The sequence below is a fragment of the Gossypium hirsutum genome, chromosome A06 (genome assembly GCF_007990345.1).
Source record: "Gossypium hirsutum isolate 1008001.06 chromosome A06, Gossypium_hirsutum_v2.1, whole genome shotgun sequence".
Lineage (NCBI taxonomy): Eukaryota > Viridiplantae > Streptophyta > Magnoliopsida > Malvales > Malvaceae > Gossypium > Gossypium hirsutum.
The window spans coordinates 48176936-48202372 of NC_053429.1; positions in this window are offsets into that span (position 1 = coordinate 48176936).

Here is a 25437-nt window from a genome sequence, read left to right on the forward strand (position 1 = left end):
GGTGACTAACTTCCTTAATGAGCTCATCTATATTACTTGATTGATATGAAGATTTTGGTGACTAACATGTTTGATTGAATGAATGTGATTAGGAAATTTAGCCAAATGAATGGAACATAACATTGTATGCCTAGATTTAATAAGCAAGATTGGTAAGTTTAGTTTCCGTTATGCGAACTTACTAAGCATGTAATGCTTACTCCGTTTATTTTTCCTGTTTTATAGTGCTCGAAAGCTCGTGAAGGTTGAAAGATCACTGGAGCATCGTCACACTATCAACTAGCTATTTTGGGTATATAAAGTGAAATCATTTTGGTATAATGGCATGTATAGGATGTAACAGCCCGATTTAGGGCCAAAACGGAATAGTGGTTTTGAAACCACAAATTCGAGATAGAAATAATTGTTTTATTATCATTTTAAGGTCTATGGCATGATTTCATGACTGTGTGAAAATTTTGTTTAGAAATTTTATCGATAGAGGGTCCAATTTGATATTTAGGACTAAATTGCAAAAGTTGTAAAATATGTGTTCCAGTTCAGAAAGGTACTAAGTACTTGTGAGTAATGGGTTTTTAAAGTGGAGGTCCTTGTATAGTAATTAGACCATTATACTAGTTTGGACAAAATACCTAAAGGAAGATAAAACATCATAGTTTTTAATGAAGGGTAATTTAGTCATTTGGTAAATAAAATAATAAAATGGGAAAACAAAGCCAAAATTTGGATCATCTTCATTAAGTTGGCCGAAACTCTCATAGACACCATAGCTAGGGTTTTTCCAAGCTTTCAAGCTCAATAGTAAGTGCATTCAAGCCTGCTTTTAATGTTCTTTACATTTTTGAAATCCTCGTAGCTCGGTTTACCTATTTCTACCATTATTTCGAGTTAGGGTTTATGTTTAAAAATTTACCCATGAATGATATGCATGTATTTTGATGTTTGATGGTAGAATATGAATGTTTGAGGTTAGGAGAACGATCTTTTCTAAGCGATTTTTAGTGAAAATGAGCAAAACGGTATAATCGGTAAAAATACTTAATGCTCATAAGTACATGTCAGAGTGAGAATTTGATGTTGTTATAGAAGAGAAAAATGTTCAACATGTCATAAAACATAAAAATAAGGGCTGAAATTAAATTTCTGAGCCTAGGGGCAAAATCGTAATTTTGTAAAAGTTAGGGGGCAAAATTGTAATTTTTGAATAATGTGATTTTTGGATTGAAATAAATAGTATGAGTGTTAAATGAGCTAAATGTGTTGTTATAGATCAAGAAAGGTGTGGAGTCGACCTCGAACGGGGGAAGGAAAAGGTTTTGGACTAAATTGCAAAATTTCCATATTTTTGCACCGAGGTAAGTTTGTATGTAAATAATACATTAACTTCATTTACATTTTTTTATTTCAGCCTATTTTATATATTTTAGTTGATTTTGAATCATAAATCGACTATTGGAAGAATGGAAATAAATAATAGTGAGAGAAATCCAGGTTGAACTTTTAGAAAGATTGAATAATATAGATGAAATGTATCTAGGTCACATGTATGGTGCTGAGTGCACATCATGTGTACAAGAGAGCTACGAAATACTATTTAGTAGATAGGTCACATGTGTGATACGGTATGTATCCCGTGTAGACAAGAGAGCTACGGGAGAGGATAAATGTAGCTAGGTCGCATGTGTGATTCCAAGTGAAAGACACCATATAGACAAGAGAGCTACAAGGTAAATTGGCTAGGTCACATGGGTGGTACTAAGTGTTCACCATGTGTACAAGAGAGCCAAATTATATGAAATATGATGGTCGAGCTGTGTACTAAAACCACCAAATATCGATGATTGATCCGAATTGTTCAACGGGATGATTTTATAGTGACATTGTAATCATGAACCTACACTTGTGATGTATGAAATGTGGTGAAAGTGAATTGTGATATGTAGGCTAAATGAGGTTAAATACAAAGAAAGCGTGAAAGAGTGAATTAGCAATAATACTGCTTTGGACAGTTGCAGTGACGTGAATTTGAAAACTCACCAAAAATAGTAGGAATTTAATTAGAGGCTGAATGAGACATGAATTTAAATCCTAATGAGTCTATTTTCATGTAAAAGAAACAGAGCAAGTAAAGGAACTCTATATTTTGAGATATTTATATTTGTGCATGAATTGCTCAGAATGACTATGTGATCCCCTGTTCTAACTTTGAAAAATCATTAAAAATTGTACAAAACTAATTAGGAAATATAGTTTATATTTCTAGATTCCTTATTGTGTTTAGTTTTTAAAGAAACAAATTTCATGGCTATTTGAATTTTTTACTGGGAGAAATTCAATTCGTAGTGAACAGAGGTCAGATCAGTCGAGCTGTATAACAGGGGAAATTTTAACTAATAAACTGTACTAATTGGGTGGACTAAAAATTCTAGAAAAACTGTAGTAAGAAGTAATATGAGTCTAGTTTCAGGAAAATTTTACGGATTTGAATTTTAAGTTTTGTAACTCGAGTTATGATTTATTTAGTGAGTATGATGCAGTAGAGACAGCTTGACCAAAGTGGAGTAAATGATGAAATTAAAAGTAGATACACTTGAGTTATTGTGTAAACATATTAGATTCTTTATTCATTATTTACATACTTGCTTACTAAGCTATAAGCTTACCTTCTTTTCTTTCTTCTGTCTTATAGTGTCGTCTAGCTTGCACAAGAGTCAAGGATCGTTGAAGATCTGCCTGCACTATCAATATTTTTGGGTATTTGAACTAAACATTTTGAATTATGGCATGTATAGTAGACTTAGTTATCTTGTTACGTGTCATAATTGTCTAGGTTTTAAAATATTAAGTATAGTATTTGATCGATTATTTTGTACGAAGCCTTTGAGATTGGCTAATATTATTAAAGGCATATGTTATAATGATTCATGATCTAATTGTATGCCATATTTTTGTCTTGGTTTTATTTAATGGTATGTATTATGATTCGGTAATACCTCGTACCCTGTTCCGGTGACGGATACGAGTAAGGGGTGTTACATAGGACAACTTGGCCAATTGTGGCTTGAAAATGATGATTTGTAAGCTAGCCATTAGAATGGCTACTAATGGTTCATTTTGGTATGACTAAGTAGATTATTATGATATATATATATATAGACATGTGTGTTATGAATATGTTACCAAAGGTAGCTATTGCCAAAGTCAATCCAAGGTAAGTTTATAACCACCTATGCATGTAATGGTATGCCTTGTTAAATGAAAAATTTGACTACTTTAAATGCTTGGAATGGTTGGTATTGGTTGTGTGTTCAAATGCAGGTCTTGGGGTGTTACATAGGGGTGTTACATTTAGTGGTATCAGAGCTATGGTTTAGTCGGTTCTCGGACTAATAAAGTGTGTGTAAAAGTCTAGCTATACATGCCATAAATATACTGTGATAGTGTGGTGACTCCTGATTATTCTTAACTATGTTTTGTTTTAATATAGTAATGGATCCTGACGGAACTGCGGCTGATGATGTTGCTAGTAATGAGCTAGCTCCTGCACAATGGACCGCGCCTGTAGAAAGTAGACCTGAGACATTGAGATAGGGAGATGAGGCTCGGGATGCGTTTCTCCAAATGATGAACAATTGGTATACTGAGTTTATTCGAGCAAACCCAAATACTCAACCTCCTCCACCCCCTCACATACCTCAAATGGTTCCTATAGCTGCTTAAGGCATAGATTTGGTAAGAATGATCAAGCCTCCGGTTAACAAGATTCGAAAACAATGGGTCGAAGAGTTTAGAGCAAAGATCGATGATGATCCCAAGAAGCCGGAGTTCTGGGTTGAAAACTCTATCCGTGTATTTGATGAGCTTTCATGTACACCCGAGGAGTGCTTAAAGTGTGCTGTATCACTTTTGAGAGATTCGGCCTACTATTGGTGGAAGACTTTGGTAGCAGTGGTGCCAAAAGAAAAGGTTACTTGGGATTTCTTCCAGGAAGAATTCAGAAAGAAATACATAAGTCAATGATTTATTGACAAAAAATGGAAGGAGTTCCTTGAATTGAAGAAGGCCAAGATGTCTGTGGCAGAGTATGAACGCGAATTTGTAAGACTCAGCAAGTATGCCCAGGAATGTGTGTCCACCAAAGCTATTATGTGCAAGAGATTTGAGGATGGGCTAAATGAGGATATTAAAGTGCTTGTGGGAATTTTGGAACTGAAAGAATTTGTAGTATTGGTTGATCGAGCTATTAAAGCCGAAGAATTGAACAAAGAAAGAAGAAAAGCTGCTATTGAGGCTCGAGATGCCAGAAAGGGGCCGATAAGCAAGTCATTTCAATCTCAATCAAAGAGGTCCAAATAGATAAACCCTCGAATGACAGTCTCAGCTAGGGACTCACACAGAGATAGTGGTAAGGCATATTCTGGGTTTAAAGCTCAAGCTACTTCAGTGGAAAGTGTGGGTAATGTGCGGCCTAGAAAGCCCGAATGTCAGCAATGTGGCAGGCAACATTTTGGTGAGTGCTGGGCAAGTGAGCGAGCTTGTTTTAGGTGTGGTTTTGCGAGCATTTTATCAGAGACTGTCCGGAGAAAGTCAAAGAAGAAAAATTTCAGAGTGCTAGACAGAGTACTACCGCTAGCAGAGGTAGACCACCGAGAAATACTGGAGGTGGGGCTAGCAGTAAAACTGTGATGAAAGATTCAGCAGCGAGATCAGAAGCTAGAGGGCCTGCTAGAGCTTATGTCATACGTGCCCGAGAGGATGCATCATCTCCCGATGTCATTGCTGGTACATTTTCTCTCTATGATACTATTGTTATTGCATTGATTGATCCCGGGTCTACTCATTCCTATATTTGTGTGAATTTAATATCTAATAAGAAGTTGCCTGTTGAGTATACTGAGTTTACGATTAAAGTGTCGAACCCCTTGGGCTAATATGTGCTAGTTGATAAGGTTTGCAAGAATTGCCCATTAATGATTCAAGGTTATTGTTTTCCGGCTAATCTGATGCTGTTACCATTTGATAAGTTTGACGTTATCTTGGGAATGGAATGGTTGACATTGTATGATGCCAAGGTAAATTGTAAACAGAAAACACTAGAGTTTAAATGTGAAAATGGTGAAATTCTGTGGGTTGAAACAGATGAATCAAATAAATTGCCTATGGTGATTTCGTGCATGTCTGCTCAGAAATACATGAGGAAAGGGTGTGAAGCTTATCTTGCCTATGTAATGAATACTGATGTCTGAATTGAAGCTTGAATCAGTGCCGATAGTCTGTGAATTTCTAGATGTATTCCCAGAGGAATTGCCAGGGTTGCCTCTAGACAGAGAGATAGAGTTTGCCATTGTAACGATCTCAATTACTCCATATAGAATGGCTCCGACTAAATTAAAAGAATTGAAGGCTCAATTGCAAGAGTTAACAGACAAAGGATTCGTGAGACCGAGTTTCTCTCCCTGGGGTGCTCCTGTATTGTTTGTAAATAAAAAGGATGGCTCAATGAGACTTTGCATTGATTACCGTCAGCTCAATAAGGTGACTATAAAGAACAAGTACCCGTTACCGAGGATTGATGATTTATTCGATCAGTTAAAGGGGGCAACAGTGTTTTCAAAGATTGATTTGAGATCCAGTTACTACCAGTTGATAGTTAAGGAGTCGGATGTGCTGAAAACCGCCTTTAGGACAAGGTATGGACATTATGAGTTTTTTCTGATGCCTTTTGGCTTAACAAATGCTCCAGCTATATTTATGGACTTGATGAATTGAATCTTTCAGCCATATTTGGATAAGTTTGTAGTAGTGTTCATAGATGACATTTTAATTTATTCTCGGGACGAGTCTGAGCATGCCGAACACTTGATAACCATATTGTAGATCTTGAGGGAAAAGAAACTGTTTGCTAAGTTTAGTAAAAGTGAGTTCTGGCTTCGTGAAGTCAGATTCTTGGGGCATATAGTCTCAGGTGATGGTATTCGGGTGGATCCGAGCAAAATTTCTGCGATCGTTGATTGGAAACTGCCAAAGAATGTATCCGAGGTTAGAAGCTTTTTAGGCTTAGCCTGGGTATTATAGACGTTTTGTCAAGGGATTTTCGATGATTGCCTCTCCTATGACTAAGTTGCTGCAAAAGAATGTTAAGTTTGAATGGACTGATAAATGTCAGCAGAGTTTTGAAAAGCTGAAAGCACGATTGACTAAAGCACCAATTTTAGTACAGCCCGAGCCAGGGAAGGAGTTCGTAATTTATAGTGATGCATCATTGACAGGCCTTGGATGTGTACTAATGCAAGAGGGTAAAGTGGTAGCTTATGCCTCGAGACAGTTAAAGCCGCATGAGAAGAACTAACCTACACATGATTTGGAATTGGCCGCTATTGTCTTTGCCTTGAAGATCTGGCGACATTATTTGTATGGTGAAAAATGTCGAATTTTTACTGATCACAAAAGTTTGAAGTATTTGATGAATCAAAAGGATTTTAATCTGCGACAGAGGAGATGGCTTGAATTATTGAAGGATTATGAGCTAGTGATTAATTATCATCCGGGAAAAGCAAATGCAGTTGCTGACGCCTTGAGCAGGAAATCTCTTTTTACTTTGAGAGCCATGAATACGGGGTTAGCATTGTCTGATGATGGGTCAATCTTAGCAGAGATGAGGGCTAAACCGTTATTTCTCCAGCTGATTTGTGATGCTCAAAAGAATGATAGTGAGTTACGAACCAAGAGAACTCAGTGCGAATCAGGTTACGACTCAAATTTTTGAGTTGGACCAGATGACTGTTTGATGTTTCGAAATAGGATATGTGTACCAAAAAATGATGAATTGATTCAGAAAATATTACATAAGGCGCATAGTGACTGTTTGTCAGTTCACCCTGGTAGCACAAAAATGTATAATGATTTAAAGAAATTATATTGGTGGCTAGGCATGAAAAGGGAGATTTCTGAATTTGTAACCAAGTGTTTGATCTGTCAACAAGTAAAAGCTGAGCATCAAGTGCCTTCAGGATTACTCCAACCGGTAATGGTGCCTGAGTGGAAATGGGATAGGATTACCATGGATTTTGTAACTGGTTTGCCTCTGACTCCTAGAAAGAAGGATGCTGTCTGTGAAGTGGTTGATAGGTTAACAAAGTTGGCTCACTTTATACTGGTACGTACCGATTACTCACTTGATAAATTAGTTTAATTATATATTGTTGAAATTGTGAGGTTGCACAGGGTACCTATGTCTATAATATCAGATAGAGATCCAAGGTTTACCTCGAGATTCTGGAAAAAGTTACAGGAAGCTTTGGGCACAAAATTGAACTTTAGTACCGCGTTTCATCCATAAACAAATGGTGAGTCAGAAAGAGTAATCCAAGTACTCGAAGATATACTTAGATGTTGTGTTTTGGAATTTGAAGGCAGTTGGGAGAAATATCTACCTTTGGTTGAATTTGCCTACAATAACAGTTTTCAGTCGAGTATACAGATGTCACCATACGAAGCCTTGTATGGTCGCAAGTGTCGGACTCCTTTATATTGGACCGAACTTAGTGAAACAGATTCACGGAGTTGATCTAGTTAAAGAAACCGAAGAGAAAGTAAAAGTAATTCGTGATTGCTTGAAAGCTGCTTTAGATCAACAAAAGTCATGCAGATTTAAAAAGAAAAGAGATTGAATTTCAGGTGGGTGATAAAGTGTTCTTAAAGGTGTCACCATGGAAAAAGATTCTGAGATTTGGCCGAAAAGGCAAGTTGAGTCCACGTTTTATTGGGCCGTACGAGATTATTGAAAGGATTGGACCAGTGGCATATCGGTTGGCTTTACCGGCAGAGTTAGAAAGAATTCATAAGGTGTTTCATGTATCAATGTTGCAACGTTATCATTCTGATCCTTCACATATAATTTCTCCATCAGAAATTGAGATTCGATCTGACTTGACCTATGACGAAGAACCGATTAAGATTTTGGCTCGAGAAGTGAAACAGTTGAGAAAGAAAAGCATAGCTTTAGTGAAAGTGTTATGACAAATACATGGAGTAGAAGAAGCTACGTGGGAACCAGAGGAAGCCATGAGAAAACAGTACCCAAACCTCTTTACTGGTAAGATTTTCAGGGACGAAAATCCCTAAAGGGGGGGAGAGTTATAACAGCCCGATTTGGGGCCAAAATGGAATAGTGGTTTTGAAACCACAAATTCGAGATAGAAATAATAGTTTTATTATCATTTTAAGGTCTATGGCATGATTTCATGACTGTGTGAAAATTTTGTTTAGAAATTTTATCGATAGAGGGTTCAATTTGATATTTAGGACTAAATTGCAAAAGTTGTAAAATATGTGTTCTAGTTCAGAAAGGTACTAAGTACTTGTGAGTAATGGGTTTTTAAAGTGGAGGTCCTTGTATAGTAATTAGACCATTATACTAGTTTGGACAAAAATACCTAAAGGAAGATAAAACATCATAGTTTTTAATGAAGGGTAATTTAGTCATTTGGTAAATAAAATAATAAAATGGGAAAACAAAGCCAAAATTTGGTATCATCTTCATTAAGTTGGCCGAAACTCTCATAGACACCATAGCTAGGGTTTTACCAAGCTTTCAAGCTCAATAGTAAGTGCATTCAAGCCCCGTTTTTAATGTTCTTTACATTTTTGAAATCCTCATAGCTCGGTTTACCTATTTCTACCATTATTTTGAGTTAGGGTTTATGTTTAAAAATTTACCCATGAATTATATGCATGTATTTTGATGTTTTATGGTAGAATATGAATGTTTGAGGTTAGGAGAACGATCTTTTCTTAGCGATTTTTAGCAAAAACGAGCAAAATGGTATAATCGGAAAAATACCTAATGCTCATAAGTACATGTTAGAGTGAGAATTTGATGTTGTTATAGAAGAGAAAAATGTTCAGCATGTCATAAAACATAAGAATAAGGGCTGAAATTAAATTTTTGAGCCTAGGGGCAAAATCATAATTTTGTAAAAGTTAGGGGGCAAAAATGTAATTTTTGCATAATGTGATTTTTGGATTGAAATAAATAGTATGAGTGTTAAATGAGCTAAATGTGTTGTTATAGGTCAAGAAAGGGATGGAATCGACCTCGAACGAGGAAAGGAAAAGGTTTTGGGCTAAATTGCAAAATTTCCATATTTTTGCACCGAGGTAAGTTTGTATGTAAATAATAAATTAACTTCATTTACATTTTTGTATTTTAGCCTATTTTATATATTTTAGTTGATTTTGAATCTTAAATCAACTATTGGAAGAATCGAAATAAGTAATAGTGAGAGAAATCCTGGTTGAACTTTCGGAAAGATTGAATAAAATAGATGAAATGTAGCTAGGTCACATGTATGGTACTGAGTGCACATCATGTGTACAACAGAGCTACGGAATACTATGTAGTAGCTAGGTCACATGTGTGATACGGGATGTATCCCATGTAGACAAGAGAGATACGGAAGAGGATAAATGTAGCTAGGTCGCATGTATGATTCCAAGTGAAAGACACCATGTAGACAAGAGAGCTACGAGATAAATTGGCTAGGTCACATGGGTGGTACTAAGTGTTCACCATGTGTACAAGAGAGCCGAATTATATGAAATATGATGGTAGAGCTGTGTGCTGAAACCACCAAATATTGAGGATTAATCCGAATTGTTCAACGGGATGATTTTCTAGTGACATTGTAATCATGAACCTACACTTGTGATGTATGAAATGTGGTGAAAGTGAATTGTGATATGTAGGCTAAATGAGGTTAAATACAAAGAAAGTGTGAAAGAGTGAATTAGCAATAATACTGCTTTGGACAGTTGCAGTGACGTGAATTTGAAAACTCACCAAAAATAGTAGGAATTTAATTAGAGGCTGAATAAGATATGAATTTAAAGCTTAATGAGTCTATTTTCATGTAAAAGAAACAGAGTGAGTAAAGGAACTCTATATTTTGAGATATTTATATTTGTGCATGACTTATTCAGAATGACTATGTGATCCCCTGTTCTAACTTTGAAAAGTAATTAAACATTGTACAAAACTAATTAGGAAATATAGTTTATATTTGTAGATTCTTTATTGAGTTTAGTTTTTAAAGAAATAAATTTCATGGCTATTTGAATTGTGTACTGGGAGAAATTCAATTCGTAGTGTGCAGAGGACAGATCAGTCGAGCTGTATAACAGGGGAAATTTTAACTAATAAATTGTACTAATTGGCTGGACCAAAAATTCTAGAAAAAATTTAGTAAGAAGTAATATGAGTCTAGTTTTAGAAAAATTTTACGGATTTGAATTTTGAGTTTTGTAACTCGAGTTATGATTTATTTAGTGAGTATCATGCAGTAGAGACAGCTTGACCAAAGTGGAGTAAGATGAAATTAAAGGTAGATACACTTGAGTTATTATGTAAATATATTAGATTCTTTATTCATTATTTACATACTTGCTTACTAAGCTATAAGCTTACCTTCTTTTCTTTCTTTTGTCTTATAGTGTCGTCCAGCTTGCACAGGAGTCAAGGAACGTTGAAGATCTCCCTGCACTATCAGTATTTTTGGGTATTTGAACTAAACATTTTGAATTATGGCATGTATAGTAGACTTAGTTATTTTGTTACGTGTCATAATTGTCTAGGTTTTAAAATATTAAGTATAGTATTTGACCGATTATTTTGTACGAAGCCTTTGAGATTGGCTAATATTATTAAAGGCATATGTTATAATGATTCATGATCTAATTGTATGCCATATTTTTGTCTTGGTTTTATTTAATGGTATGTACTATGATTCGGTAATACCTCATACCCTGTTCCGGAGACGGATACGGGTAAGGGGTGTTACATAGGACAACTTGGCCAATAGTGGCTTGAAAATGATGTTTTGTAAGCTAGCCATTGGAATGGCTACTAGTGGTTCATTTTGGTATGACTAAGTAGATTATTATGATATATATATATAGACATGTGTGTTATGAATATGTTACCAAAGGTAGTTATTGCCTAAGTCAATCCAAGGTAAGTTTATAACCACCTATGCATGTAATGGTATGCCTTGCTAAATGAAAAATTTGACTACTTTAAATGCTTGGAATGGTTGGTATTGGTTGTGTGTTCAAATGCAGGTCTTGGGCAAAATTTTTGGTGAGAAATAAAGCTAGAAATGGCTTCAATTTGTCCACATGAGCTAAATTTTGGGTGAGAAATAAACTTCTCATCCTCCAATCGACAAAAGTTTTGTGCTCTAGCTTTTAATTTTACTCATCGTCCTATCTTTTAGTAGATGGAAATTCCTTTTTTCTTCCCTCCCTCATATTAAGCAACCCCCAAGTATTTTTCTAGATCTCTAGAGATTGGGACTTCTAGTATACATGCAACTTGTGCCCTCTTTTGTTCTTGAACGTTTGAACTAAAAAATGCCATCGACTAGTCAAAATTTATGCATTGACCACAATAGCTCTCATATTCTCGTAAAAGTTGTAACACCCTGAATTTGGGCCTAGAAGTTTTGGGCCTTGAGCATGGGAGCGGTTGAAGGCAGCTTATAATTTTCTGTTGTGCATGCAAATTTCGTTAATGAAGGCTTGTTTTAGTGGTTAAGTGTGTTGAGAAGTTTTGGAGAAGTCCTGGGTTTAAACCTAGACTCTAGCAAAAAATTTGGTTTAAGGTGAATCAAACCCTGGGTGTAGTAGGTAGGCCTTAAGAATATTGTTGGAGAAATTGTGACACAAAAAACCTTATGGCTTAGTGGCAAGTGGCGTGTGGAGCATTTGAGGGGAGGCATGGGTTCGAATCCCATAGCAAGCAAAGAGCATTTATTTTGCTAACAGGGGGCGGCAAGAGTTGGTGTTGAATTTAAACTCTGATGTTGGAGGGATCCCACATCGGGAAGCTAACATAAGAGTGGATGGGAAGCTGGCTTTAAATAGAGAGAACCATGAGGAGAGTAAAGGTACCTTTCTTGGCTGATCCCTTTCGCTTTATGGCGTGCTCGTTTGGGTTGGGCGTCGGCTAAAAGTGCTCGGAGCGTGGATTAACTCCAGTCTCCAATCAGGTGTGTATTTATCACTACTCTTGTTGTTGGATGGCTACTTCGGGCCGCGATGGGCTGAAAGGGGCCATGTGGGCCCAATGGGCCTACGGGCCCAATTGGATAAGTTGTTTGATTGTGTAGTAAATATTGGACTAGGCTAGGTGAATCGCATATCTGTGGCTAGGTTTGGGCTAAAAGGGCCACACGAGCGTGTGGGCCCATTTGGGCTGAGAATAGGCTTTAGGCCCATTCGTATTGTTATCCATGTTTAGAATACTTTAGTTTACCAATTACTGAAATGCCCTCGACTTGTAAAATTACCAAAGTACTCCCGATTTACAGAATTACCGTTTTACCCTCGATTTATAGAATTACCGTTTTACCCTCAATTTTTTAAATTACTGTTTTACCCTCGAGTTACAGAATTACCGTTTTACCCTTGATTTGTAAAATTACCGTTTTACCCTCGATTTACAGAATTACCGTTTTACCCTCGATTTACAGAATTACCGTTTTACCCTTGATTTATAGAATTACCATTTTACCCTCGATTTGTAAAATTACTATTTTACCCTTGATTTACAGAATTATCGTTTTACCCTCAGTTTACAGAATTACTGTTTTACCCTTGATTTATAGAATTACCGTTTTACCCTCGATTTGTAAAATTACTATTTTACCCTCGATTTACAGAATTACCGTTTTACCCTCAGTTTACTAAATTACTGTTTTACCTTATAGAATTACCATTTTACCCTCGATTTGTAAAATTACTGTTTTACCCTTGATTTATAGAATTACTAGTTTACCCTCAGTTTACAGAATTATTGTTTTACCCTCGATTTACAGAATTACCGTTTTACCCTTGATTGTGAAATTACTGAAATACCTCTGTAGGGTAGAATTTTCGAAATACCCCTATAGGGTAGAATTACTGAAATACCCTTATAGGATAGAATTACCAAAATACCCCTGTAGGGTAGAATTATCGAAATACCCTTGTAGGGTAGAAATACTGAAATACCCCTGTAGGGTAGAATTACCAAGAAACCCTTGTGGGGTAAAATTACCATTTTGCCCCTAGGGTGTTAAATGACTATTTTGCCCTTGTGGGCAAGTGACTGACTTGGACTGTGTGTTTGACGGATTTGATTGTGAATATATATTGGTGATATGAATGACTTGACTGTGATTATTTGATTCAAATATGGGCATGACATTCTGCATACATGACGTGTTGCATGGGTTGGGATTTTGTACGGAGGAAGCGTTCTGGTGGCTATGCCACAAATATCTGTTCTGCTGGCTCTGCCACAATATCTGTATTTGGTGACTCTGTCACAATATCTGTTGACCGATCGATGGCTAAGTGCCGATCACGCTACCGAAGGCTGTGTGCCGTTGTTGTGGGCTTCGTGCCGATTATAGACCCGTTATTAATGGCTTTGTGCCAACCTAAATATGGCTTTGTGCCATCTTGACTATGGCTTCGTGCCAAACGTATTTACCTGTAGCTATGTGCCTAACATATTTGCTGACGACTCTGTGTCGATCATATTTATCGAAGGCTGTGCGCCAGTTATATTACCGTCACTAATGGCTATATGCCGAAGTTATTACAGTTATCTATGGCTTTGTGCCACGTATTCTGTTAGGTGGGTTTGCCACATTATCTGATTCTGGTGGCTCTGCCACAATATCTGTATCTGGTGACTCTGTCATGATATCTGTTCTGGCAGCCATGCTGTAAATTCTGTGGTGTGTAGCGGATGGGTGGGTCGAGTTGTCTCCCCACATGGTGTAAGGTTGGTACGGGGGTGTATACGGCTGGATTGGGTTGGAGTTGCATTCACATTCTGATTCTGATTCTGTCACGTAATTTTGATTCTGATTCTGATTCTGATTCTGATTCTGTTACTGATTTTGATTCTGATTCTGATTCTGTTACCTAATTCTGATTCTGATTCTGATTCTGTTACTAATATTGATTCTGATTCTGATTCTGTTACTGATTCTGATTCTGATTCTCATTTTGGTTCCAATTCTGATAATGTTTCTTATTCTGTAATGGGCTAAGGTCCATCTGGTACTGTCTGTTGTAATGGGCTAAGACCCGATTGGTACTGAAATTGTAAGTAAGGTTAGGGCCAGACTTTTAATTCTTTTAGATGACTGACTGTTCCTTTTTATAGTAGGGGATTTCACACTGAGTTTTCGTAAACTCACCCCGTTTATTAACCTTTCAGGTAATTTGTAGCCTTAGATGGATCGGGGTTGCTAGGGGCTCGGAGGAAGCCACACACACTGTTTATGTTACAGTTTTGATTATTACCTTTAAATTATTTTATGTGGGTTGTAGTAAAGCCGTTGTAATTTTCTGGATTTCAAATATGGAATTTTATTTATTGTTCTTATAATTGCTAGTATTAGAACACGATTTTCCAAAGCAACTACTGTTATTCAAAACATCACGTAACCGCAATTGTTTTTAAAGTAAGTTTCCGCAACTACCAAGATTTTTACAAAGTTGTTAAGAATGTTATTCAGCTTAGGTTTTCTAACAAGGTTTAAAAAGGGTATAAGTTTTTAATTATTAAGAAGGGTTTTTAATGGAAACATGGTTTTCGAAAAACACTTCAATGTGACACGCCAAGTTCGAGCCAAACTTCAAGGCCGGGTTTGGGGTGTTACAAAATTATTTTGAGGTTATGAGCTCCCCTTTTTGTGGCATCTCCAAAGAGGAGATGAGTAATAATATGTCCTCTTCAACACACCATAGCTCCGTTAATATTACCATCCTTTGGAGCTAGCCTCAATAACAATGATAACCCCTCGCTACAAATTAAGAATAAATAGAGGCTTAACGAGTCACCTTGTCTCAGTCCTCTCATTGATTTGAATCTTTCTCCAAGCTCTCCATTTAGACAAATCAAGTAATTTATCAATGTAACACATCGCATAATTAATGTAACAAAAGACCTTGCTATAATATGAATGAATTGTAAATTATTATATGAATGAATGATATCTACATGATGATGCTATAATGTTTAAAAAGTATATGGATTGCTATTTGAAATATGAAAAGTGTATACAATTACAAAAATAGAAAGACTATAAAGTTGATAACAACTCGTGTGAATTTAGTGAACAATTGAGATGCAAACGACATGCTCTTAAGTCCCAATAGGGAAAATGGGCGTCATGATCAGGGATAATTTGATGGCTTAAGATCCAACATATGTTGCAAATTCTCTAAAGCTAGTGTTAGCAATCTTAATATGAAGCTAGTGTTATTGGCTCGAGTATATTAGTTTGTATGAATAAATGGGTGTTGTGATTAGTAATTAATTTGATGGCTTGAAATCTAACATATGTGGCAGATTCTCTAAAGCTAGTGTTAACATCATTGAACCAAGCTGGTGTTAGCAATCTTGATCCTAAGATATTGTTAGCAACCTAAGATACATCTGTATATGTAAGTAAATCAATTTCTTACAATTGAGTTTAATTTACGGTAGCCTTCGGGCGAAAGAAAAACAATAGAAATGGCTTTAAGTGGTAGTAAATAAATGGATATATTTGCTATGAATGTGATGACATATCTCAAACTATATGAAGTGTTGGGTATGCATATGTGAAATGTTATATAAGTGCTTGATGTATAATCAAACTAGCCTCTTGATTGTTTTGTTGAAATGTAAATGAAATATGAGGATACCAAAGGATGACATAATCATGCTAATGTATTTTTAATTGATCCATTGTTATATTATCAAGGTAAGTTGTGTAATTTTCATATGGACTTACTAAGCATATTTTGTCACACCCCAAGTCTAGCAAATCCAAGGTTAAGGCATGTAGTAGTGAAGTAATCTATTTGGCAAAATGTAACCCGATCAATTGCTTCTTTTGGCAAATATGTGTGGGTTTATAGTAACCGCCGTGTAAGCAAGTAAAGATTCCATTTTAGATTATCCTATCATTTAAAGAAAATGATTTGGTTAAGCGAAATGGTAATTATGTTATGAATTATAGCCAAATGCATAGTACGCCTTGTTTGTTTTAGTATTGTGCTGGTTGAATTATAAAGTGACCTGGTTAGGAACCAACTAAATTGACTGGTCTAATATCTATTATGTAGGACTCTCATTTATGTTTCTCTTAGAATCTGTAGGCCATTAAGAAGGATAAGTTCTGAATTAAGAGACATTTGAAAATTTCCACTAAGCAGGGTAGGGTTATATATATGTATGAGAAGGGTTCATGAAAAAGGTTCTTCCTTTTTTCAATACTATTCTTTGATTCTTTTCTTAAATCTAAATGTATCTCTTCCTCATTTAAACTTGAAGCTAAGGTTCTTGGTTTAATCAATGGACATTCCATCTTCGAGTAAGTATTACAGATCTACATGTTAAGTTTTGAAAAATTAGGTCTATAAGAGGTAAATGAATAGTAAGGTGAAAGTACAAGGCTTTCATGGGGGTTTCTTAGTGATTGGGATGATGGTAATTTGTATGTGAATGAGTTTTAATCATGATCTTATATTCTTGATGCAGTTGTTGCTACTAGTTTGAGAAAGATGTCTGAGTCTAGAGTTTCGATCTATAGTGGGTAAGTATCAGGTGAGTCTCTATATAGAATCTTGCATGTGTACTGTACAAATAGAAGTATATTTAATTGACGATGATACGTCTATTAATTGGTAAGAACATGAGTGATACGGCCAAGACCCAAGGCTCACTTAGAGATGACATGGATCCTATGGAGCTACCATTAGGGCCAATAACATGAGCTCGAGCTAAGAGATTCAAAGACGCTGTAGTAGCCTTGGTCGATCGAGTTTGGGGAAAAATCTTTGCTGGGCTTATCGAGCGTTCTTGGACTAGCAAGCCGAGCATGCCTTGCAACCTTCTTCAAGCTCATCTAGCTCGTTGCTAGCTCAATGAGCTTGTTTTAGTTTATTTTTAACTTGCGCATTATTTTGCTGGAATAAAATATTTAATTTGTTTTAGTTATTTAGTTTAAGTAATTAAATGTGTCATAATCGGGACATTTTAATTAGATGAGTGTTTTAATTATGTCCTAGTTAAGTACTTATTAATTGGTTGTTTTTAATGTCTCTTAGTTTAGGACAAATTAATTATATGTTGAATTTATTTTGTCCTAGCTGTTGAATTTAATTTGTCCTTAAAATTAACTTGGTTGAATTTATTTGTTGCAGGTACATGCATGGACAACAATTAAGATGGTGTACTGATAGTTTCCTTCCTTCAAGCAACCATTCAGTTATTGCTAGAGCCAAAAAAGAGCTGTTGTTTTCTCCTCCAAAGTTGCCTTTTCGCGCATGTCAACTACCTAAAGTGTTTTCACACTATCCAATTCGGCTGGAGGGTCTTTTCACACACATGATTAATTGGTACTTAGCTTTCACAATATAAGGGCTACTCGTATTCAACTGAACCATGTACAAGTCCATTGAAGTGGCCAAGCTGCCCATTAAAGCTCATGACTATTCGGCAACCCAAGGTAGCTCCTTAAAGGCTGTTCACACCTTTGCCAATTGTATTCAGCTAGGTTAAGCTCTATTTTTAGTTTAATTAAAGCTCAACTGACCTTGGAGACTTCATGGGACGTTTTAGGAAGGTGCCAAGAAGTTTCAGCTCACTTAAGCTAATTTGAACCTGTCCATTTAGTTTCTTTTATGTCCATTCGGCTAGCCAAGGATTTAAGCTATAAATATGAGGCTCATTTGATGTAAATCAGACTTTTGACATCTTATATATTTAATATATCTTTTGTGAGTTTATTCAACTCTCATTGTTTGTTTAAGACTCAAGCTGACTTAGCTAGCCTTGCTGGTGGCATCTAACTTGTTTCTTTTTGAACTTATAACTCTTCAAGTATGGCTTTCGACCTCTATATCTTTGGTTCCTATCTCGTAATAGATAGTGGGTCAAGGTCTGAATTTTATCATCTGTCCATCTTAAATGTCCTATAAGAATCTGGTCAATACTCATCTATAGTATTGGCTATTTCTTAGCCTTAAGCTCAATCTATTCCACCCTAACTATCAACATAAAATCACTTTAGTTACTTTACTAGCCGAACCCTAAAATCCATATATCAAAACCCTTTTTGAACCCTTTTACTTAATTCCCTTTCACTTAGCCGAATTTCATCTTAACTCCAAGAGGAACGATACTTCTCAATTTTATGATAGGTCACATTCGCAACTCGAAATCAACAACAAGCACGAGATCGCATCATTTGGTATAAGAGCTAGCTAAAATTGAGGAGTACAAATGTTCATAGCAATCCCAGAGTAAGTTTTTGAAAAAAATATTTCGTATAAAAAAAATAGGCATTTATATATAGTATATTTTGTGTACAAAATTCAAAATATAAAAGAAAAAAAAAGATTTCAAAATTATAAAAAAAGAAAGAAAGAAAGAGGCTAGTTGTGAAAGTGCTTGTTTCCCAAATTTTTTAGAAGTTTCAGCCACAACCCATTTTGTCTGCCACACTCCAAAACCCTTCCTTTTCTTTCAGCCCACCCTATACCTGAATCAACATCTCCCTTGTAATTTCTTGAAGCTGATCCACAAGCTGCTAATAAGTCTAAATTAGTCCTTTACGAACTTAGAGAGGAGAATCGAGTGGAAAAAGGCACGAGAGTGGTGAGCTCATTAGAGAGAAGACAAAGCTAATATATCGAGTGCAAACACGAGTGGAGTGTCATCTCTTCTTTCTTTGTGAGTGAATTGTGAGGTTTTTGTGGTGAGGAATTAAAATATGTCACGAAGCCAGGAACGAAACGCGATGGAAGGCGGAGGGTTACAACCTACAAGAAACGTTGAAACCGGAGGAGGAGTGCCTGATTTAACACTCCAATCCGTTATGTGTGAGATGGAGTGCATGTTTGATCGAAAGCTAAAACCTATACAAGAACGATTAGACCAAGTCGAAGAGAGAGTCCAGCGAGAGAGAACTCCCCAAAGTCTACAAAGGGAGCGAGGCCGGCCAAGGTTCAATCAAAACGAACTCTATGAGGCAAGCGATGTGGAAAGTGACCAAGCATCGAATCAAACCGAAAGGCGAATAGGCCAAAAAAATCAAGGTCCTAGAGATCGAGAACATGTCGACGATGACTTAAAGAACATAAAGTTGTCCATCCCACCTTTTCAAGGTAAATCTGACCCGGAGGCGTACCTTGAATGGAAAAAGAAAATAGAGTTGGTCTTTGAGTGCCACAACTACTCGGAGAGCAAGAAGGTGAAGCTAGCAGGGATCAAGTTTTTTTATTATGCCATGATATGGTGGGATCAGTTAACCACGAGTCAGAGAAGGAAAGGAAAGTGGCCTATATCTACTTGGGCCGAAATGAAAGCCGTGATGCGTAAGAGATTTATTCCTTCCTACTATCATCCTGAAATATACCAAAAGCTAGAGTGGAGGATTATTTCAAAGATATAGAGATTTCCATGATTCGTGCGGATGTGGAAGAAGATTGAGAGGCGACCATGGCGAGATTTCTAGCCGGTCTTAACCGTGACATCGCCAACATGGTGGCGCTTCAAGATTATGTTGAAGTAGTCGATATGGTGCACATGGCCATAAAGGTGGAAAAGTAATTAAAGAGGAAAGGTTCCATCCAAACCTATTCTAACCCCACTAATACTTCAAAATAGGGTCAAGGTACCAGCAAGAAAGATCTTCCTAGTCGTGCGAAGGAACAAGCAGTGTCTGCGAAGCTTAACAAGCCCATTGGCCATGCTAGCAAAGGAAAGAATGAAGCCTTTCCTAACCAATCAAGGGACATCAAGTACTTCAATGCCTAGGGAGGGGGCACATCGCCAGCCAATTCCCTAATCGAAGCAATATGGTTGTGAGAGCCAATGGAGAAATTGTGTCAGAGGAAGAAAAAGATGAAGAATTTGACGCAACCACTAATAAGGAGGAAGAATTTCAGTATACTGTTGATGGCAAAATTCTTGTCATCAAATGAATTCTATGCCTTCAAAGCATGGAGAATGAGTAGGAAAGAGAAAATATCTTCCATACACATTGTCATGTCTAAGGCAAGGTGTGTAGTTTGATCATTGATGTTGGAAGTTGCACCAACGTTGCCAGCACTCTAATGGTAGAAAAGCTAGGCTTGCCAACAACTAAGCACCTTCATCCTTACAAACTTCAATGGCTCAACGATGGCAGAGAATTGAAGGTGACCAAACAAGTCCTAGCTGCATTTTCAATCGGTAAGTACAATGATGAGGTTCTTTGTGACGTGGTGCCCATGTATGCTGGTCATCTGCTGTTGGGGAGATCGTGGCAATTTGATCATAAAGTTATTCATAATGGCTACACAAACAGCTACACTTTCAAACAGCTCGGGAAAAATGTGACTTTGGCTCTATTGACGCCAAGACAAGTTTATGAAGATCAATTGAAGTTGAAAGATTCGATTGAAAATTTTAAAAAGAGTGAGTAAAAAGAGAAGAGTGAAAAAGAGAAAGAAAAGAAAAGTGAGAAAAAGAAAGGAAAACAAGTGATCAAATCGAGAGAAAAGAGCAAGGAGTGTGAAAACAAAATGAGTGAAGAAAAAGAGTTAAACAAATTGAGTGTTTATGCAAAGGAGAGAGATGTTTAAAGTCTTATTTGTTGAAGCAACCGATTCTTGTACTCATGTACAAGGAAAACATTTTGAACACTAAAAATTTGGATAAAAATCTTCCCTTTTCAATTGTTTCTCTTTTGCAGGATATTGATGACGTGTTTTTGGATGAAGTTCCTAATGGGTTGTCGCCCATTCAAGGAGTTGAACATCAAATAGACTTCATTCTCGGAGCTGCCATTCCAAGTTGCCTGGCTTACCGTAGTAACCCCAAGGAAATGAAAGAGTTACAGAAGCAAGTGAACGAGCTTATGGAAAATGGGTACATACGAGAAAGCCTTAGTCCTTGCGTCATGCCAGTGTTATTGGTGCCAAAGAAAGATGGAAGGTGGCGCATGTGCGTGGACTACCGAGCGGTGAACAAAATCACTATCAAGTATCGACATCCAATATCGCGTCTAGATGATATGCTAGATGAGTTGAGTGGCGCACAATTTTTTTTCCAAGATCAACCTTAAGAGCGGGTATCACCAAATTCTGATGCGAGAAGGCGACGAGTGTGAAACAACTTTTAAGATGAAATTCAGTTTGAATGAATGGTTGATCATGCCATTTGGCCTAACCAACGCCCTTAGTACATTTATGTGTATTATGAATTATGTTTTGCGAGCCTTCATTGGTAAGTTTTACGGTGTATATTTTGATGATATTCTTATTTATAGTAAATCATTAGATGATCATGTGTTGCATTTGAAAGTTGTTTTGGAAGTCCTTCAAAAAGAGACTTTGTATGCTAACCTTAAGAAATGTATCTTTTGCACTAACAAGGTTGTTTTCTTAGGTTTTGTAGTTAGCTCGGAGGGGCTTGAAGTGGATTAAGAAAAGGTGAAGGCAATTCGAGAATGGCCTAGACCGACAAGTATAACCCAAGTGAGGAGCTTCCATGGCTTGGAAAGCTTTTATAAGTGATTCGTTCCCAATATTAGCACCTTAGCCGCACCTTTAACAAGTGTGATTAAGAAGACTTCAGCCTTTCAATGGAATGATGAACAAGAGAAAGCCTTTAACTCTATTAAAGATTGTCTAACTAATGCACCTTTTCTTGTGTTACCTGATTTCACTAAAACGTTTGAAATTGAATATGATGCTTCAAGTGTCGGGACCGAAGCTGTTTTGACTCAAGAAGGGAGGTATGTGGCCTATTTTAGTGAGAAATTGAACAAAGCCATGTTAAACTACCCAACTTACGACAAAGAGATGTACGCCCTGATTCAAGTGCTAGAAACTTGGCAGCACTAGCTTTCGCCGAAGGAGTTTGTGATCCATTCTGACCATGAGGCTTTAAAGTAGCTCAAAGGTCAAAAGAAATGGAATAAACGTCATGCTAAGTGGGTAGAATTTTTGGAGTCATTCCCCTATGTCATTAAGTATAAAAAAGGTAAGGAAAATATTGTTGTGGATGCGTTACCGAGAAGGTATACACTCTTAACTTATTTAGATTCTAAACGGCTTGGATTTGCATTTTTGAAAGATTTGTATGTGAATGATTCTGATTTTGGTGAGTTATAAAAATCTTGTGAAAATGTTTCTTGTGAAAAGTTCTATAGCCACGATGGATTACTTTTAAGAGAAGGAAAACTCTACGTCCCACAAGGTTTTGTGTGGAACTTGTTGGTGAGTGAGGCACATAATGGCGGCCTCCTAGGCCATTTCAGCGTGACCAAGACCATGGCAATGCTTCAAGAGCATTTGTTTTGGCCGAGGATGAAAATAGATGTCGAAAGGGTCTGTGATCATTGCGTGGCTTGCAAGAAGGCTAAGTCGAGGATCAAGCCCCATGGCTTATACACACCACTGCCCTTACCTGAGGAACCATGGGTCAATATCTCCATCAAATTTTTCCTTGGTTTACCTAGGACAAAAAACCAGAAAGGATTTAGTCATTTTTTTAGTTGATCATTTTTCAAAAATGTCTCATTTTACAGCTTGCACTAAAACTGACGATGTTGTTCATGTAACACCCCGAACCCGAGACCGACACCGGAGTCGGACAAGAGATGTTAACAAACTTTGAAAAATTTTTCCAGACACTGCCCAGTCTGAGTACTAGTCACTTCAAAAATCATATCTTGAGTTTCACAACTCGAAAATCAGTTTTGTGATTTTTCCCTGAAACTAGACTCATGTCCCCACCTATGTATTTTTTTCTAGAATTTTTGGTCGGGCCAATTAGTACAGTTTATTAGTCAAAGTCTCCCATGTTACAGGGGTCGACTACACTGACCTTTTCCCATTACGACTTCGATATCTCTCTGCACAGAGCTTCAATACTGATGCCGTTTGTTTCTATGGAAACTAGACTCAGAGAGGAATCCATACATATATGGTATGACCCCTAATTATTTCTGGTAAATTTATAGTGAATTTCCAAAGTCGGAACAGGGAATCCAGAAACTGTTCTGGCCCTGTTCCACAAGAACCTGAATATCTCTTACTGTACTGTTCATATGATTGTTTCATTACTTTCATATGAAAGTAGATTCATCAAGGTTCGATTACATAATTTATTCACTATCTAATTCCAGTCCTACGAATTCTTGTGATTTTTCCAATCCACACCACTGCTGCTGTCAGCCTCTGTTTTCAAAGTAAACCTTACCTATTTTCGGGGTTTCATGGACCATCTAGGGCCTTGTCATACATATGCCCACATATGATCATACTTAGCCATTCCAATGGCTGATCATTTGCTCAACACTTCCATTCCAACTATAGTTACATCATGAAACCATCTATACATTCATAAACACGAATGGTCTAATGCCATACTCCACTTCTACAAGCCATTTTCGCATGGCTGTACACTTATACATTTCATAAAGTACTCGAAAAACAACAATGGGTAGTCCTATACATGCCATATCAAAATTCAACCAAAATAGTACCCAAAAGAGCCTTTGATAGTGTGGGCGATTTCGACTTCAAGATCCCGAGTCCGATAGCTGGAGAACCAAAAATCTATAAAACAGAGGAGCAATGTAACGAGTAAGCAATTTATGCTTAGTAAGTTTTGAGCAAGGAATTCCAGCATAAACAAAGAATAACACACATTTAGCTAAACGGAATATTTCATAATACGCAATTTACCGATATCAAACTTGCTTCACAACATTAACAACCCTTATGTACATACACAATAGACTAACTTAGCCGAAGGCCGGTAGCTCGTTTATCAACTGAGCGAACATTTATTTGTAAGGGCTCGATTAAATTCAACACATACGTAACATATCCCCATATTGGGATGTTTTTCGAGTATTCGCTGGAATTTTACAGCAAGCTCATTCATTACCAAATCACGTACCTTAAGGATTTAACCGGATATAGCTCCTCGTTCAAATGCCTTCGGGACATAGCCCGGTTTTAGTAACTCACACAATGCCTTCGGGACTTAACCCGGATTTTAAAACTCGCACGAATGCCTTCGGGACTTAACCCGGAATTAGTATCTCGCACAAAGGCCTTCGGGACTTAACCCGGAATTAATAACTCGCACAAATGCCTTCGGATCTTAGTCCGGATATAGTCACTTAGCACAAAGCCTTCGGGACTTAGCCCGGACAGCATTCAATTAATCATGCACATCTAACAATAATTCATGGCACATTCGTATTTCATTTTCATTTGCAAAACTCAAACACAAGGCACATATCATCCTTGCACATTCGGCTCAATAGCCACACATAGAGCATGATTTCATTTGCTTAAAACATGATTTAATCACATCGTAATTTAAGCTCTCTTACTCAAGAACTTACCTCGGGTGTTGTCGAACGATTCCGCTAGCTATTCAACCACTTTTTCCTTCCCTTTATCGGATTTATTTCCCCTTTGCTCTTGAGCTTAATTAAACAAATAAATTGATTTCATCATTTGGGCATCAAAAAGATGAACACAAGGCACTTAGCCCATATTTATACATTAGACATTAAAGTCTCATACATGCAAAAATCATGCATCAACACAACATATTAGCTAATTTCTTTCCCCTTGGCCGAATATGCATGTCTATTTTTGGGGTCGATTTCAACACTTAATACACACATATACACACTAGTAAAGCATCCTCCCCCTTTTCATCAATTTAACACATGCATTGCTCATTAACATGCAAAGTTACATTCGGCCTTAGCACACATCTTGCTAGCCGATTCTTCTCCATTTAGCAACCAATGCACATATGTGCTCACACAAAAATGCTAAAAAGGAGGTTCAAGAATCATCAAGCCATCATCACATGCATCATTAACAAGCTTCATATTTTGCATGCAATGGCATTAACACAACCTCCACCTAGGCCGAATCTTAACTCATCCTCATGCCTCATCACCACAACATCAAACACCAACCAAGAATGATGCATCCATGGTCAAGTGCCATTTCCATCACATAGCAAGATTTAGACCATGGGCTAGGTAGAACTCAAGCTAACAACTAAAACATGCATGCATCTCATGGAACATCATCAAACATACCTTAGCCTAGCTACATGCATGACCGAATCTCTTCACCTTTCTTCTTCTTTCCTCCTTAAAATTTTTGGCCAAGGATGAACCAAAGGATGAGAAATTTTTTTCTTTGTTTTTCTTTCTAATTTAGGCTAAATGAAGGTGAGAAAAGGATGAACAAAGATCTTCTCCTCTCTTTTCTTTAGCTCACGGCAATGGGGGGGGGAAAAGAATCAACTACACACTTTTTTTTTTGTGTATTCATCATACTCCTTTTCATTATTTAATT